Source organism: Limulus polyphemus, unplaced genomic scaffold, assembly GCF_000517525.1.
Source record: "Limulus polyphemus unplaced genomic scaffold, Limulus_polyphemus-2.1.2 Scaffold1601, whole genome shotgun sequence".
Lineage (NCBI taxonomy): Eukaryota > Metazoa > Arthropoda > Merostomata > Xiphosura > Limulidae > Limulus > Limulus polyphemus.
The window spans coordinates 164,114-180,615 of record NW_013667211.1 but is presented as its reverse complement, the minus strand read 5'-3'; the positions used below and the strand labels follow the sequence as shown (position 1 = coordinate 180,615).

At 34.5% G+C, this 16,502-nt stretch overlaps 1 protein-coding gene across 1 annotated transcript in view; it reads left to right on the top strand.

The window, feature by feature from the left end:
* LOC106464261 overlaps window positions 1–16,502 on the top strand; it is a 58,240-nt gene that overhangs the window by 40,854 nt on the left and 884 nt on the right. The window lies entirely within an intron of this gene.

Sequence of the window (16,502 nt, the reverse complement as noted above, 5' to 3'; positions counted from 1 at the left end):
CTGGATGCAACTGTTGTGATTAAGCGTAACAAACATTTGTATATATGTTTGACTTGTTTTTATTTATTATTTTAAAACAAGTGGATTGGGTGCTGTTTGCTTATCATTGAAATTTATCGCCAACAAGTCACAGACGGCCCTATAAAATCTAACGGTGGCGAGCCAGCTAAGATTATGCAGTGGTAAACGATGGTAAAAGCAAACGTAAACAACATTGGGCAAAGTAGACCTATATACGCACATATCTACTAATACGTGAATAATTCATGATCACGTGCTCAACTGACATGTCACTGTTTCTAAAAGAGAGAGTACCAAAAGACGTGGACAAGATGATCAAGCTGGTATATGAAAGCCCATGTAGGGAGTATAACTGGCAAGTCCAGGAATAACTAGTTAGAGTTGAAACCAGGGGTGGCTGACCAGAAGCAGGATGCCATCAAAGATGACAAGAGGTTAACAACAAAAAGGAAAAAATTTCAACATAAAGCAGCTGAATTCTATTCACAAAGATGGTGCTGGGAAGAAACAAGAAAAGAGTCACTGTCACCGTGGGTGCAGCTGCTAGAAGAAACAGAACAGAGACAACTCATCATATTCACCACAGGAAGGACGTGCTATCACCATGATTAAACAGTACAGAATTGATGGTTAGCTGAAGTTAGCAAATGGGTCAACAGTGCCAGTAGTGATCAGAGCATACAAGAAACATCGAGAGATGTCAACAAACCACTATATGCCAGAAGGTAAAAGCTATGTTGGGGACAAGAAACTGAAAGCCTTATGACCAAATGACAGGCAATATACATCTGTGAATGCTGATTGATGGAACAGTGAGAAAGTTTCCTATAGCAAGAATAAAGTTGGGCACTCCATACTATGTAGGAGACCTTGAGGCTATGTGTATGAAGGCGTCCATCAATGACTTGGTGATATACCAGGCAGTAGAAGTTTGGAGGAACCAGACAGAAAATGGCCTGACGAGGCATCTGCAGTCACCACAAAAGCTCAAGAGAAGAAGAGCAAGCAAGACAACAAGTCTCTTCAAGTTTCGAAAAGTGACATCTCGAATATGGATCTATGGAACTGAAGGAACCACAATAGAAAGACCCTTTGCTGCAGAAACCTTGGGGCATTGCCAAAGATAAAGTGGAGCATAAGACCAATATGAAGAGAACTTACAGAATTGAGGATCAAAAGGGAGTGCTGTACCGGATCTGTCAAGGTACTTTTATTGTGGAAGTTAAACATATCACAGTACCAACAAAATACTGGACTCAAGTGATTAAACTGGTTCATGAGTCGATTGTGGGAGGACACCTAGGAGCAAAGAAGATGGTAGACAGAATCACCAGCAACTTCTCAGAAATGTGACCAGATTCTGCAGGTCATGTGACATCTGCCAAAGGACAATACCAAGAGAGAAGGAAGCCAAGTTGCTACTGTGTTTGATACCTTTCATAGATGAGACATTCAGCAGAGTAGCTGTGGACGTGATCAGACCACGAGCATCTGTGACTGATAAGGGCAACTGATATGTACTGACAGTAGTCGACTATGCAACATGTTACCCAGATGCCATAGCATTGCCAAAAATAGAGACAGAGATAATAGCAGAAGCCCTCCTGGAAGTGTCCTGCAAAAGAAGTCTTGATTGACAGAGGGACTTAGTTTACCTCAGAATTGATGCAAGAGGTGTGTAGACTCATCAGCATAAGGCAACTCTTTACTACCTCCTACAACACCAGATGTAATGACTTTGTGAGAGAGTCGACGGAGTCTTAGAGAGTATGCTGAAGATGATGTACCAAGAGAGACCACGTGACTGGAACAGGTACCTTCAGGCAGTATTATTTGCTTTCTGAGAAGTCTCAGAAGTAAGTACAGAATAATTACCTTTCGAGTTGCAGTATAGATGAATAGTACAAAGACTGATGAAGATACCGAAAGAGCTGTCGACAGGAGAAGAAGAGTCAGAAGTGAGGAACACATACTAACATGTTAGACCTCAGAAATCAACTGGAGGAGACCTGTCAGGTCTCTCGAAAAAGCTTGTATGCAGCCCAAGGCAATCAGAAGCACTTCTATAACAAGAAGGCTAAGGATCAACATTTCAAGGTCGGACAGAATGTCTTGGTTCTGCTACCTATACTTAATACAAACTCACCCTGCAGGGGAAAGGACCTTTTCAAGTGTAGTAAGTGGTCAACAGAATGGACTATAAGGAGAAAGTGGAAGGGAAGACAAATATCTACCACGCCAATTTGTTAAAGAGGTACTTTGAGAGGAAAGAGGACCTAATGGTTGCTGCAATTGAGGTAGAGATGGAGATGGCAGGTGTACCTGTCATAGATGCAAAACCAGAAAACAGTGACTTTGTCATAGAAGATGAAGACCTACTAGACTAGAGTGCTTGGTGGAGATAAGATGTACAAAGACGTCAATATCAGTGACGAACTGATTGACAAGTAGAAGAAGTGTTACAAGATCTACTGTGCCAGTATGCAAATGTCTGCACAGATAGACCAGACAAGACAGATTTTGTGCAACACAAGATCGAGACCACGACCAGGGATCCAGTGAAGGTGAAGCCCTATGCAATGAAAGATCCGATCAAACAGGAAGTCGAGGCAATGTTAGAAGCTGGAATCGTTGAGCTTTCAAACTCAGCCTACTGTTCACCAGAGGGATTCGCAAAGAACAGGAATGGCTGACACTGCCTCTGCATAGATTTCTCGTGACAAAGTTCGACTTTGAACCTATGGGTAATACAGGGGATATTGTGGCAAAACTATATGGGGTCAAGTAAAATTATTTGTTCATACAACAGGGACTTTACCAGTACTGGTTGTTTTTATGTTTGTTGTTATGAATTCTCTGGCTACTGGAGCTGGAGAAAGCATGTCTGCATGAAATAAAAACAAGGTTCTAGATAATCATGGTGAAACACAATCTCATGTTAGTCCTAAGTTCCAACGTGGTGTTCCATTATACTATGTTACCTACATCAAGGAAAATTTCCATTATACAAATTCAAGAGATCCACATCCCAATTAGTGTCAACTGCATCTTCCCTTGAAATGAGAATAACCACTTTAATATATAAGGAGAGCATCATGAAGCAGAAACAAGGTCAATCAAATATATGCCTTATTAAACAATGCTTGTTGTATGTGACCTATATCGAAAACATAGGATTAGCATAAGTTTATAATTTTTCTAGGTATGACATCCACCTGAAGAGAATTACCCTAGGACAAGATGATATGTTATAGTAAATGACCAGAAGCACTTGTTAAAATGAGGTGGTATGCACCAGTATGCATAGCAGTAAGAAAAAATCATGTCATGACATATCAGCAAAAAACAATAATAACACTCTGTAATTAAATGTGAGTATATTTCATTTCAGGTTACCGCCCTTATTCTGTAGAAACACCAAACTGCTCCTCTTTGTGAATTTGTGAATTCCTGCACCTTTTTATTAACCATTTTAAACATTGACCATCTCAGTACCATAAACCACAGATAAGAAAGCCACCCAAAAGATTTGGTGACTGGACAGGTTGAGGCTAATAATATAGTAAAGAAAGAATATTTTGCTTTATTAACTAAAATTATAATTGTACTTTAAGTGTTAGATCTTTTAGTAATGATTCCAATTAATATAATATTTATATTTATGAATATTAAAGCTGTTATTGCCAAGAGTAATTTTATTGGTAATTATGGAAGTTTAAGATTAATATGTCATTGGTTCTTTTATGTAATGGGATTTTTCAGGAGCCTTTACAATCCAGGAAGGAAACAATGATGTATCTTTTAATTTAGACGTTTGTAAAAACGTATACTGTTGTTTAACCCGAACGAACTTTAAAATATCTTTCTCCAAAGATTAGGAAATAATTTGAGTCATACATAATAAATAAGTTAGATTAGAGTCAATTAATGTGCTTTTAGAGCGAATTAGCGAGTTTGTTAGTCATTTAATGAGTAATCTGCATGCTTTAGTCAGTTAGTTCAGTTCTATGAATACTGAGTTTATGTTTTTACCAAGTAATAGAGTTACGATAAAATGTCGTATTTACCAGATAACTAGGAGACAGTATTTCTATTAGGCGTAGTTTATTTGTGAAGTTAGACCTATCGGTGAACATTATTGTTACTGTTAATTGGACTGGACTTTCCATTATCATTTCTAACGAATAATCCAAAAGAACCTAACCCACAAAAGAAACCATTATAACACTATCAATTATACAGGAATGAGTGTCGTTTTAATTACTAGATCAAGAGGCTCTGGTTCCCTGATTACAGAATTGATTCCAACTGAAAAAACGAACTCTCAACTGTGGCAGTTGACGAAATAGCTATCTTTATTGGAATGAATACTGACTTTAAGGCTACGTTTTGGAAATGTGAACAGACTTTACAAGAGATTTATCTAGAAAAGTACCAACTATTTGAGCATTTTTGTGTCCAGTACTTTTTATCCCCTTTGTTTACAAACATCTGAAATCATCTTCATCTTCTGTGTCTGTCATGCTATTTTGATTAGGCGATTCTGTACCGTACTGTGCTGTGTGTTCTTCTATCTTTGCAATAATTTTTGTCGAAGTTGTTCCTTTCGATATTCTGAAAGCCAGGAAAGCTTGAAGCTAGGATGAAAACACGCCGAAAGAACTGAATCATTATCAATGAATACACTGTCAAACCTAGTTTGAATTAATACTTCAACTTGGGGTTTACAGATTTGGAACCATTTATTGTTCAAATCGCCCAATTTGGCTAGACAAATACACAAAGTAGGAACCAGTAGTCCCATAAATGCTTTGTTATCACGATGCAAGATATCAAGTGCTCTGTCAATAGGTCTCATGACTTGAATCGTTGAATGTATTCCGAAATTTTTTTTTCAGCTGGATTCAGCCGCACAATGACCAGTTGATCAATAACTCAGTCTAGCACTATGCCACTTAACTTACTTCCAAATATTAACTTCGGGCATCAAATGTTGAATTCCAACGAGATGGACAAGGAACAACCGAGCATCCCCTATTTCTTTCTCAATTGTGTCGGCAGCTAAAGTGCTTCTGCTCTGTTTATTCCATAGGGTTTGACCTTTTGCTATTGCTAACTGAGACACCTTTTTTATACTAGCGCTATTCATAGCTTTATCTACATCAGTAATAGTAATGAGATTCAATCTATGAGATGCATACATCTGATGGTCAGGCAAAATGCATATACACGAACGAGACGATATTTCATCATCAACAAATAATATATCAGCATATTCGTCTGAATCATCACCATTTTCATCTATGACTGCACCGTAACCACTACCGGCAACAATGCAGTTGGTCAGGACAGATGGTGGACGCATCGTTGGAGAACAGTCTGTAAAAGAAGTTATCAGTATTATTTAAACTTACAATATAAGCTTATAAAATAATTTTGACATTTAATAATATGGCCGATAATCCAATCACGAACGACAATGTTACGATCTGACGTCCAATGTTACGTCTGTGTAGCTTTGGGCTTAACAGCAACAACATAAAACTCTCGCCTGCCAAACTATAATACATCTGTGTTACCTTTGTCCACATGATTAATGACTTTGTTATTTATAAAACAAAATGCTTCTTATTCTGCTTTTGCAATAACAAATATCAATTAATCCCAAAGCTCAGACCAGAGGCACATCCAGGAGTTTAAGTTAAATAAAGCCAGTTTAAATCTAGTTACCTTCGTAGCATTTTATAATACGCGCATATTTATCTTTAATTATAAGAAAAGATTGCTTGGCTAAAAATAACCCCTTTGAATAAATCCTTGCAAATTTTTGACACATTATGTTAGTAAATAATTTTATCAGTTCAATTTGCTTCTGTCTATGAGCTTAGATGCTTATTTTCTTTGTATAAAATGCTGTAGAAAACAAATCTGGTAATCTTAAAATAAATTCCAATTTTAGTCAAAAGATGACACTACCTTCTAATCTATATCAAATCAAGTGCTGTCACTTTTGGCTAACCCGGCATTAATAAATGTATAAATTTAGCATTAGTGTAATTAACTATCTAATGTAACTGATTTGTATTGTACTCTCCCCATATCTCCTTTAAATCACTGGAATACAAAAGTTTTCATTTCAATATGCTGTAACATATCACAAACAGAAAGAGGAAATGACGTCAAAGTCACCAGCAGATCGTAGCTTCTGAGTTCTAAAGTCGAGTGGAACTCGAAACTTGATACTTACCAAATACTATGGCTGATGGTTTGGTAAACGAATTTATCAACTTCAACAAGAATTGTCGACATCTTCTTCATATTTTGAGAGACACTAAAAAATATTTTGCAGAAATCCAAAGGAGTGGATACTTTGATAACAGTAAGTTTGTTTTGACATGACATTAAATATTTGCACTTTAAGCTGTGACCACAATACTTAGATTAGTTCGGTTGTTGTTAAGCGCAAAGCTACACGATGGGCTATCTGTATTTTGCCTATAACAGGTGTCGAAACCGGATATTAGCGTTATAAGCCCGCAGGCTTGCCGCTGTGCCAAGAGGAAGCACTTAGATTAGTTTAGGTGCGTATATATCATATATGTAATATATTTTAAATAATATTTTTAGTTTTATAAAAATATAAGGTTATTTTACGTTTAATTTTTTATACTTGTGCAGAAAAAATCGAATGAAATAAATTTAGGGTCTGAATTCACAGTGTATTTGTTAAACACAAGCTTTCAAGCTCATTATGAGCCCTTCGCCAGGCGAGAAATAAGTTAATTAAAATTATACTTCTTCTTGTACTTGTAGCCCTGGTGAGGCCGCATGGCTGAACGTTGGCTGAAATATAAACTTTTTATTATTATTATCTGGAGAGTAAAGGTAATGTTTTTCTAACTTTATTGCCGAAATGATTAAAATATCTTTACGATTAACAGAACAATGTAGTAAATTGCGTAACATGCAACAATTGTACCACAAGCAGAAAAATGTTCAACGGATAACGCGTTATATCAGTTGAATAATTATATCTATATACAAGATTAATTATTACGAAATACGAAAACTACACTTAAAATAGCAAATTATCATTACTTACAAGTACATACAATTACATACTGAACGTTGAAAACATAATATAAATGTAAATCTAACTAGGTTAAATGAACGAATTATTACAAGCACATTTAATCAATTCACAACACAATGCTAAAACAACAGATTTTTTATTCTACAGCATATTGATACCGTTACCATTCAAATCTTGTTTGGTCCATAATTTCTTATTTTAATGGATATGGCTTCCATTATTCCATCCACTTCTTGTGGCGAGTTGTGTTTCTTTGTAATTAAGCACAAAGCTACACAATGGCCTATCTGTGCTCTGCCCACCATGGATATCGAAACCCGGATTCTAGCGTTGTAAGTCCGCAGACATACAGCTGTGCCACTAGGGGGGGGGGCGAGTTGTGAAACAAAGTTATGTTTTTTTAGCAATGTGTCTCAGTTACTTATAATCATTATGTCCTGAATTGATTCTACTTACTTGTAATAATCCGTTCCCTTGACCTTGTTAGATTTACAGTTACATTCCTCTTTTTTTATATTCGGAATAATTATATGCACGAGTAAATAACATTTGAGTTTATATGTAGTTTTCTCTGTAATTGATCTTATGTGTTGAAAGAACCAGGCTTAAGGCGGCTTCGAAAGGCTCAAAGAACCCACCCCAAAATTCTAGGGGCTCAAAAATGAAACTGAATACGTTTATAATCTTAAAATGAAAATTAGAAAAAGTGTTTATGATTTTTAGTTGATACAAGCTTAGATGTAAATGAAGAAAGATTTAGTTTATTTGATGATGACAAAAAATTATAGATTTTTGTTCAACATTTGTAACTTAAAAATATGGATTAATAAACTTCTTAAATGTTGTCAAAATTGAAGAAGAAAAAAGCAAAGAAATGGGGGATATTTTTCGTGAAAGTTTGTGTGCAGAACTTAATATCATATCAAATACCTGAAAATTCAGCTCCAGATAAAGTCTCATTATATATATGTGAAAATCAAATCAAAAAATTTAATGCTCTAAGAATTTTATTGATTTTGCTCGTTAATGTGTCACGTGGCGAAAGATCATTTTCAAGACTCAAATTGAAAAAAGAATTTTTGCGTTCCACAATGGGAAAAGAGAAATTAAACAATCTAGCAATAATTTCTGTAGAAAATGAAACAGCCAAAAAAATTAATATGGAGAAATTAAGGAAAAGTTTTGCCCTGTTAAAAGCTCGTAAAGTTCAATTTTCTAATGATTAATCTTGTTTTAATATGCATTTTTTACTACGCACCATGTTTGCACTCTGTATTCTTAATTTTTTTAAATATTTAAAATTTTGTAAAATACAGAAAAATAAATAGAAAATAAAATTTTGAAAAAGGGCGCAATTTTTTTACTTTCGCACCCTCCAATTTTTGAACTTGAGCCGGCACTGGATATGATTATTTAAAAACAACACGAAATGCGTGAAAATTAATCATAAAATACCTTATTTGAATAATAAACTTTCAGCAGTAATTTGTTTGTTGCTCAGAGAGGGCTTCTTTATCTGATTTAGAAGAGTCTCTTCAGTTCTTAAGAGCATCTCGTTCTCTGCCCTTTCAAAGATTTTTAACGTATTTTAAAACATTTCAACTGCGTAGCTCTTGAACAGGTGTCGAAGAATACTTGAACTGTCGTGAATTTTAGCATTACTCTTTTCTTTTATCCTTCCACTTGGTACTGCTAAAATTCGAAATAATACAAGTATTCTTCAAGATTTGCGAAGTTTAAAATCACTGGAAGTGCAACAAACGAGATGCTCTTAAGAATTAAAGAGTCTCTTATAATTCGGATGTAAAAGACTCTCACGGTTTGTAGTTCAAAACTGAAATATAACCTTAGTAAATTTGCAATAGATAGAAAATACAAGTAGGTTCAAAAATTAGAGACGGGCATTGTTCAGTTATCTCGTTGTATAGCTCTACCGGGAAAATCTTGAAACATGAAAAAGGAAATTGTTAAAAAAAACAGTTGAACACACTCAGTCGTCACTGCTTCATCATTAGCCACAGGTTCAACATTTTTTATCTGTAATAAAATTTTTAAATTATTTCGAGCAGCTCTTGTTGCCTGAAAACAATATGATTGAGAACACAGTTTTAGAAAATACAAGTAACGTAATTATAGTAAGCTTGAGAAAATACAAAAAAGTAGTAATTATGTTTTCACACATGCAGATCCATGTAATATATGTATTTACATCAACAACTCTCATTAGTGAGGCTGCTATGAACTTTTGCCGCAACCTACAGTTTTTGACCTTGATCGAAAATAAGTGACACGCACGTGTATATAGTTATGTTTTGTTTAAATCATACTTAGTACCACTATCTTATATCCAGTTGTTTGGGAAGTCCTATAATCTAATACAAACATCTAGTGGTCGAAGTAGCATGATATTATTTCAACACTGTTTTATTTTATGTACAGTAATTCAGAGTTTAAGCTGATTTTGATGACACTTTAAGTACGTTAATGCCAAGATTACAATCCTCCTTCCGTTGAAAGTCCTCTTTAATTTTTTTGATTTGTTACTGCAGCCAATCTCCGAATGCCTATTTATATCTCTGCATTTCAGTTTTCCAATAGTACAAAAAAAGTGGACATTTTAAGGAATTTTCAACTAAGTTTAGGTTTCAAGTGTATCTTAATGTTTTCTGAAGTTTTATGTAACATGCAGGTATACTAAGTATTTCCTACATTTTGTTTTAATTTGTAGTTAAGCACAAAGCTGCACAATAGGCTATCTGTACTCTTGACACCACGGGCATCGAAACCCGGTTTCTAGCATTGTAAGTCCGCAGACATACCGCTATGCCACCGGGGGTCATTCTATTTTTTTTTATCGGAGAATGCACTAGCACTTTCTAAGTAGGGATGGCACGGATTCCCGTATTAAAGCAATACAAACTTCATCTGGATTTTCTTCTCTGCTGGTCATCAGAAGCTAGATATGAAGAGCTACCTGTCATAGTCGACCCATCTCCGGTGTATGTGCCGCTCTTCAGCTACCCAGAGCGTCCCAAAGCCGAAAACGGAATTAGTTAGATCACCAGTAATGCTCTGATGGGACAGCAGTTAGTTTACGGACATACAACGCTAAAATCCAAGGTAGACACAGCAGATAGCTCAATGTGGCTTGACTCTCAAACAAACAAAGATAGTCAGTCAGACAGTTAGTTATTGAGTCTATTAGTCAGCCAGATTTGACTTTGTGCCACACTTACTAAAGGATACTTAGCAAGTAAGAAACTGTCTAGTTTTATTTGCGAGTTGGACCTATCATTGAGTGAGCTTATACAATTTGTGACAGAAGAAATGAAATGCTTTCCTTTTTATTAAGTGGACTGGATTATATATTATTTTTACCCAAATAATAAAAATAGAGCCCACCCAACGACAGAAATCATTACAACACTGGCCTCAGGAGTGAGATGATTTTTTTTTAAGAAATTAAAAAGAATCAAGACCATACGTCAAGATTATGGACATATGCTTGAAGTGTGAATGAAATTTTGATACAAATTAAAAAAGAATTAGAAAGAATTACAAGCTGAAATTGGAAGAGCATATAAAAGAAGCTCTAGAAGAAAAATGTAGAAAATTAGAAGAAATGGCCAGAAAATTAAAGGAAGACTTAGAAGAACATTATAGAAAATTAAAAGAATATAAACAGCAAGATTGATGAAGTACAGAAGGATTATTATAACAAGATCAAAGAAGTTACAGGAAATATATGGAAGGATCTCTAGGAAAAGATATCTAGAAACTGAATCGACAAATTCAAGATTCAAATTAACCACACCTCTCTTTACATCCACCCAAAAATACCAACCTCAAATACCATTAACCAAGAAATATGGAATAGGAGAATCCATCTGATATGCACCTGTCACTACTATTCCTGTGCTACCTAATATTGCAGAACCTTCCTGGACTACTACAGATATATCACTACCTAATCCCGTTCTAAAATGTAGCTGACAATTTGATAAACATCACCCATTTTAAAAACAACAGATTATGACACAAAAATGCCATGAGAGGCATATCAGGCTCAGTTCGAAATAATTTCTGAAACCTTTTATCTTGTAACTCATTTAAACTGACCAGCCTTAACAACTTTAAGCAATCTCTTGGCTGAGATCCATAACAGTTATCAAATATAGGTGATTACCTTACCAAACAGGTTTGAAGTGGCATATCAGAATGAACTTTTCAAAGCAAAATTGAGGAGCAGAGCATCTAAGTAAAATGAAATTTTAGCTGAACTTGCAGAAAATGTGGAAAGGTTGCCCATTTATTTTATTCAGATGTTCCACGTGAAATGGTGGACCTGCTAGCACATGACCAATTCAAAAATACATAGTTGATTATGTGTGAGTTAGGATAATTCGGAGTAGGTGTACCTCCTAAAAGGAAGCTGTCCAATTGGAAATTAACTTGAATCAACTAAAGTCGTAGATAAACCATTAAATTTATGATCTAAGAATTATGAACTTATCAATTCACCGTGAAAAAGGTCTAGAAGAGCTCAAACAATTTATTAGATAATCTTAACTGAGAATAGAAGAAGTAATCCATATGACAGAAGGTGTTTTCAGTTACAGTTTTCAAGGGAATATTGCCAAAAACTAAAGATGGAAGCCTTTAATGAGAGGGCTATTTGCTCAAGATGTAGGATTTGGTTTGATTTGTTTTGAATTTTATGGAAAGCCACGCAAGGACTATCTGCATTAGCATCTCATAATTTATCAGTGATATATTAGAGGGAAGGCAGCTAGTGAACACCACCCACTGCCAACTCTTGGACAGTTCTATTAACAACAAATAGTGGGATTGAATGTCACATCATAATGCACCCACGTCTAAAAGGGCAAGCATATTTGGTGAAGGAAATTCGAACCCACAAGCCACAAATTGCAAGTGAATGTCCTAACTGCCAGGATGTAGGTAGTAAACCATAAAATAAAAGGCGTTTCTACTGTAACTTAAAATGGCATGTATCTAAAAACTTCTTCCAAAGGATGAGAAGAGAAGGAAACTGTTAGAAGTGTTGAAGATATGGATATCAAAATGAATAGAAAAAGTAAACATGGGAACTTCATGCAGAACCTTCATAGTCTGTGTCCAGGACATTCCCATGTATTATATGACAGTTACACCACCAGAGGTTTGACTTTAAATAACAACAAAGATGTTTCATAGGAAAATAAAAACAGATAACCTTGCGTACAATAGAACATAATACAGTGATTGAGTTTAAGCAAAGAAATAAACACAATGTGTTATACAAAATGAAAACAATTTCTATTCAAATTAATGAACAAACACAATATTGTATTAGCATTCTAATACTGGATGGTCACCTTCTACTAGCCTCATAAACTGAAGAACTGGCTTTTTCCTTCAAAATGTTTTCGAGTAAACCAACTCACTTGAGCTCGTATGTAGTAGTAGTATTATTTAATTCTAACATGACTTATAATAGAGCATGTAAGATTTACCAACACAGCTACATACTTACGTATATATTCAAACAATCTCAGGACAATAAGGGACCTGTTTGTCTATCTAGGCCATCCTATCAACTAAACTAAGCTTTAAAATAAACATAAAATACTTGAAGTGAGCCCTTATCATACAAATATTCCTTCAGTTAAGCTTTCTTAAATTAACCGTATCCATCACATCTGTAGGCAATCCATTCCAAAGGGCAATCACCCTGTTAGAAAAATAAAGTTATCTTAGCTGAGGATAATTCCTACATTGCCAACACTTATAACTGTGTCATCTATTCCTACTGTTTTCATCATTAAGTACGAAAAAAGATAATGCAACAACATTACAAATTCCCTTAGCAATCTTAAACACCACAATAATATCCCCTCTAACTATATTATTTAAAGAAAATAACTTCAGATATATTAACCTATACTTGTATGACAACATTTCCATCCCGGGTGTTATCCTACTAGCCCTCTAAACCCTTTCCAATAATTCAATGTCCTACTTAAGGTAAGCAAAGAAATAAACATTCTGGACACTACTGCTAATGAACCTTTCATATGGAGATGTATCATTTATATAATTTTGGTACATTTCAGAAATGTTATGATTTTTATTATTACACTCTGAATAGTAATAGCCAGCTTCCCCACATTTATCATAGTTACATCTTTCTGGTATCATTTGAGAGGGTTTATATTCCGTACAGACTTTGCCTGCAGTTCTTTAAAATATTTCTCTTCAAGCTACATTTAAAAATCTATTGTCCTGTGTTTTATTCCTTTTGCTCCATGTAACTAGTTGTCAAAACCAAACCTTTTAGTTTTTCTACATTGTCATCTGTGTGCATTGGTATTTCAATATTACTTGATCTGATGATCCCATAATTTCGAGTCGGTGTCATTAGCTTTTTATCTGTGACCTCAATGGATTATAGTTCCATCACCCACTGTAGAAATTCCTTTAAATATTTACATCTACTTTGCTTCAGCCTGATTCTCACATCTTCTTCTGTCATGGCATCTACAAATTGGTTACATGCCTATGAGGCCGTCATTTCATGGGGATCATCTCGGGTAAGATAATAGGGCAAGCCTTTCCAAATATTTACCAAGCTCGGCTAAAGTATTTTCCTTCTGTACCCTGTTTCAGAACTTTGCTCTGGATACTTATTTTTGGTGCAATACTCCAAACCTGTTGGACAAGATGGCTATCAATACTTGATAGTTGTTATGTCATTCAGTTGAAAGATCACTTTATGTTTTCAAAGCTGTTATTTTCAAATGGACAGCAAGATGAAAACTTCTTGTTCACTATTCCAAACATTTTTTGAAATTATTTCAAATTGAGCTTAATGTGCTTCATAGTCCATTGTTTTTTCAGTTGTTCGATGCTGAATTGGTGAATTAAATTCTAGAGCTTGATTTGGTCATGTCATAGCTGGAGTATTCAAGGAAGATCTCTCAGTAACAGATGGAATAGCAGCAGTGGTAATAGGTGTAGACCAAATCGGCTCCCATATTCCATATTTTATAGTAGATTGTGTTTTAGGTTGAAGCTTTTGAGTTATTGCAAAAAGAACTATAACTTATCTAATATTTACAATTAAGAATTCGTTCTTCAAATTTTCTATTACGTCACTGCTGTTCTTTTCTACCTTATTAACATCTTTCATTACTTCATTCATACAGTTTTGTACTTTGTTATTTATTCCATCAATTTTTATTATGGTCTCTCCATATTTTTTCAATCTTATTTTTGTAATCTCTCTGTACATTTCCGATAGCTTCATCAGCTTTATCTGCAATCAGATTTATTTTTGAATTTGATTCCTGTTTAAGTAGTACGTCTCTTTCCTTTAACCCCTCCCTTAAATTCTTTTCATTCTTTTCTAATTTTTCTCCTGCTCATCCTGGTTTTCTTTTAATTTTATATCTCTTTATTTTAATTTCTATCTCTTTCTTCTAATTTTCTCTCTTGTTTTCCAGGTTTTCTTTAAGGTCTCCTTTTTATCTTCAACCCTTTTCTTCTAATATTCTGTCTTGTTCTTTTTTGCCTTATAATTTTCAATCTCTTTCCTGGTCTTTTTTAAATTTCCTTTCTCAATGTTCAAGGTCTAATTACAATAATTTCATAATCTCAAGTAATGCTTTGTTCTCAGTCCTTGACCTTGTGGTTACCATCTTCACAGTTGAAATTTATTTTTATCTTCACCAAAATAATCCCACTTCTGACATAAGTGTTATAGTATGGTTCTTTCGTTGGCAGGTTCTCTTGAATTAGCTGGTGAAAATAATTCAACATCCGGTCCACATGGCAATAATAAATTGGTTTTAATTTTTCCTTAACTTTTTTTTAGAGGTGTATACATTTTGTAACATGCTGTAGGCCTACATTTACAATTACATTGTTTGCATTACTCCAAAAATCAACTTACTTGTACAAAATAACTTAATATGTGTCATAGCTAACACAGATTCATGAACATAAGCACACCGATAGTTCACTCTGCCATTTAGAAAACAACTCTATCATCTTGATGCTTCATTGTTTCACTGCCAGCTTACTTTCTGAATTTTCTGGCTAACCCGTATCTATACTCTTATCCTTGTTGTAAGGGTTTCTCAAAAACTCTAGTTAATTAATATTAAAGAATATTCTAGTAATTACTGATCTTAATATGACCACTCTCAAGCCAACAACTAAATTGAAACATATTACAACATTAAAAAATATAGCTTATAACAGCATTATTGTTTAGCTTGAGGAAGGTTGACGTCACGTGCTGCATGCGTGGCTTAAAGTGTAGAATTTTCTTCAAAGTTTTAAAACACTTTAAGCAGTATAAAGTGCTAGTCAGGCTAGAGTTGATGTATTGATTTTTCAGTATGTTAGTAATTACCTTGAATCCGAAATGGTCAATTGTATTTGATTGAATTTGTTTGTTAGTCAGTTAGTTCAGTATTGTAATATTTTTCTCGATGGAGTAACACTGTGTAGTGTAAGAAATTGGCAAGTAAGTGAAAATGTGTTATCATCTACTGTGAATTCCAGCCTATCAGTGAAAATTAGTCAAGCTAACTTATATAACGTGTAATTCAAGAAATAAGGCAAATTTGTCATCATTAAGGAGAGTGAACTTTACATTCTTCTTTTTATTTCATAGTCTAAAAGAACCTACCAACAATAGCAACTGTTAATACACTAATCTTAGGAGTAAAATTGTATTAGCACAGATAAAATCAAATCAAGACTGAATTTGAAAATGACAACACGTCTCGAAATAAGTTTGAAAATTTAATGATAATCATGCAACAATAATAAGAATATCAATAATAAAACATTAACAAAAATCTAACTGATCAGAGACAAGGTCGAATAAGCCATAGAAAATGTCCAGAAGGACAATAACAAAATTAAAAAAAGACAAAAGGATATAAAAAATACAAAACATCAGTGAAATAAAAAAGATGTTAAAAAGAACATCAATACCACAGAAAATAATCTAGAAACTCAAATGGTAAATGCAAGAATCAAACCAGCCACACCTCCTCAAACCAACCACACCTCTCTCTGCATCTTTCCAAGCATTTCAACAGCACACATCATTTATTAGGCCATATGAAGTAAGAGAATCCACCTGGCCTCTGGCTGTTACTACCACTGATGTGAAATATATAACTGCAAAACATTTCTGAACTACTTCAGATACACCACTACCTCATCAAGTTGTGGAAATTACTAGACCAATTCAACAGCATCACCTAATTGAGAAACGAACAGCCTATGATGGAAAGTACCATGGGAGGCGTATCAGGCATATTTTAAAATAATTCCCAAATAATTTAATCTTTGCTGCAAATTTAAAAGG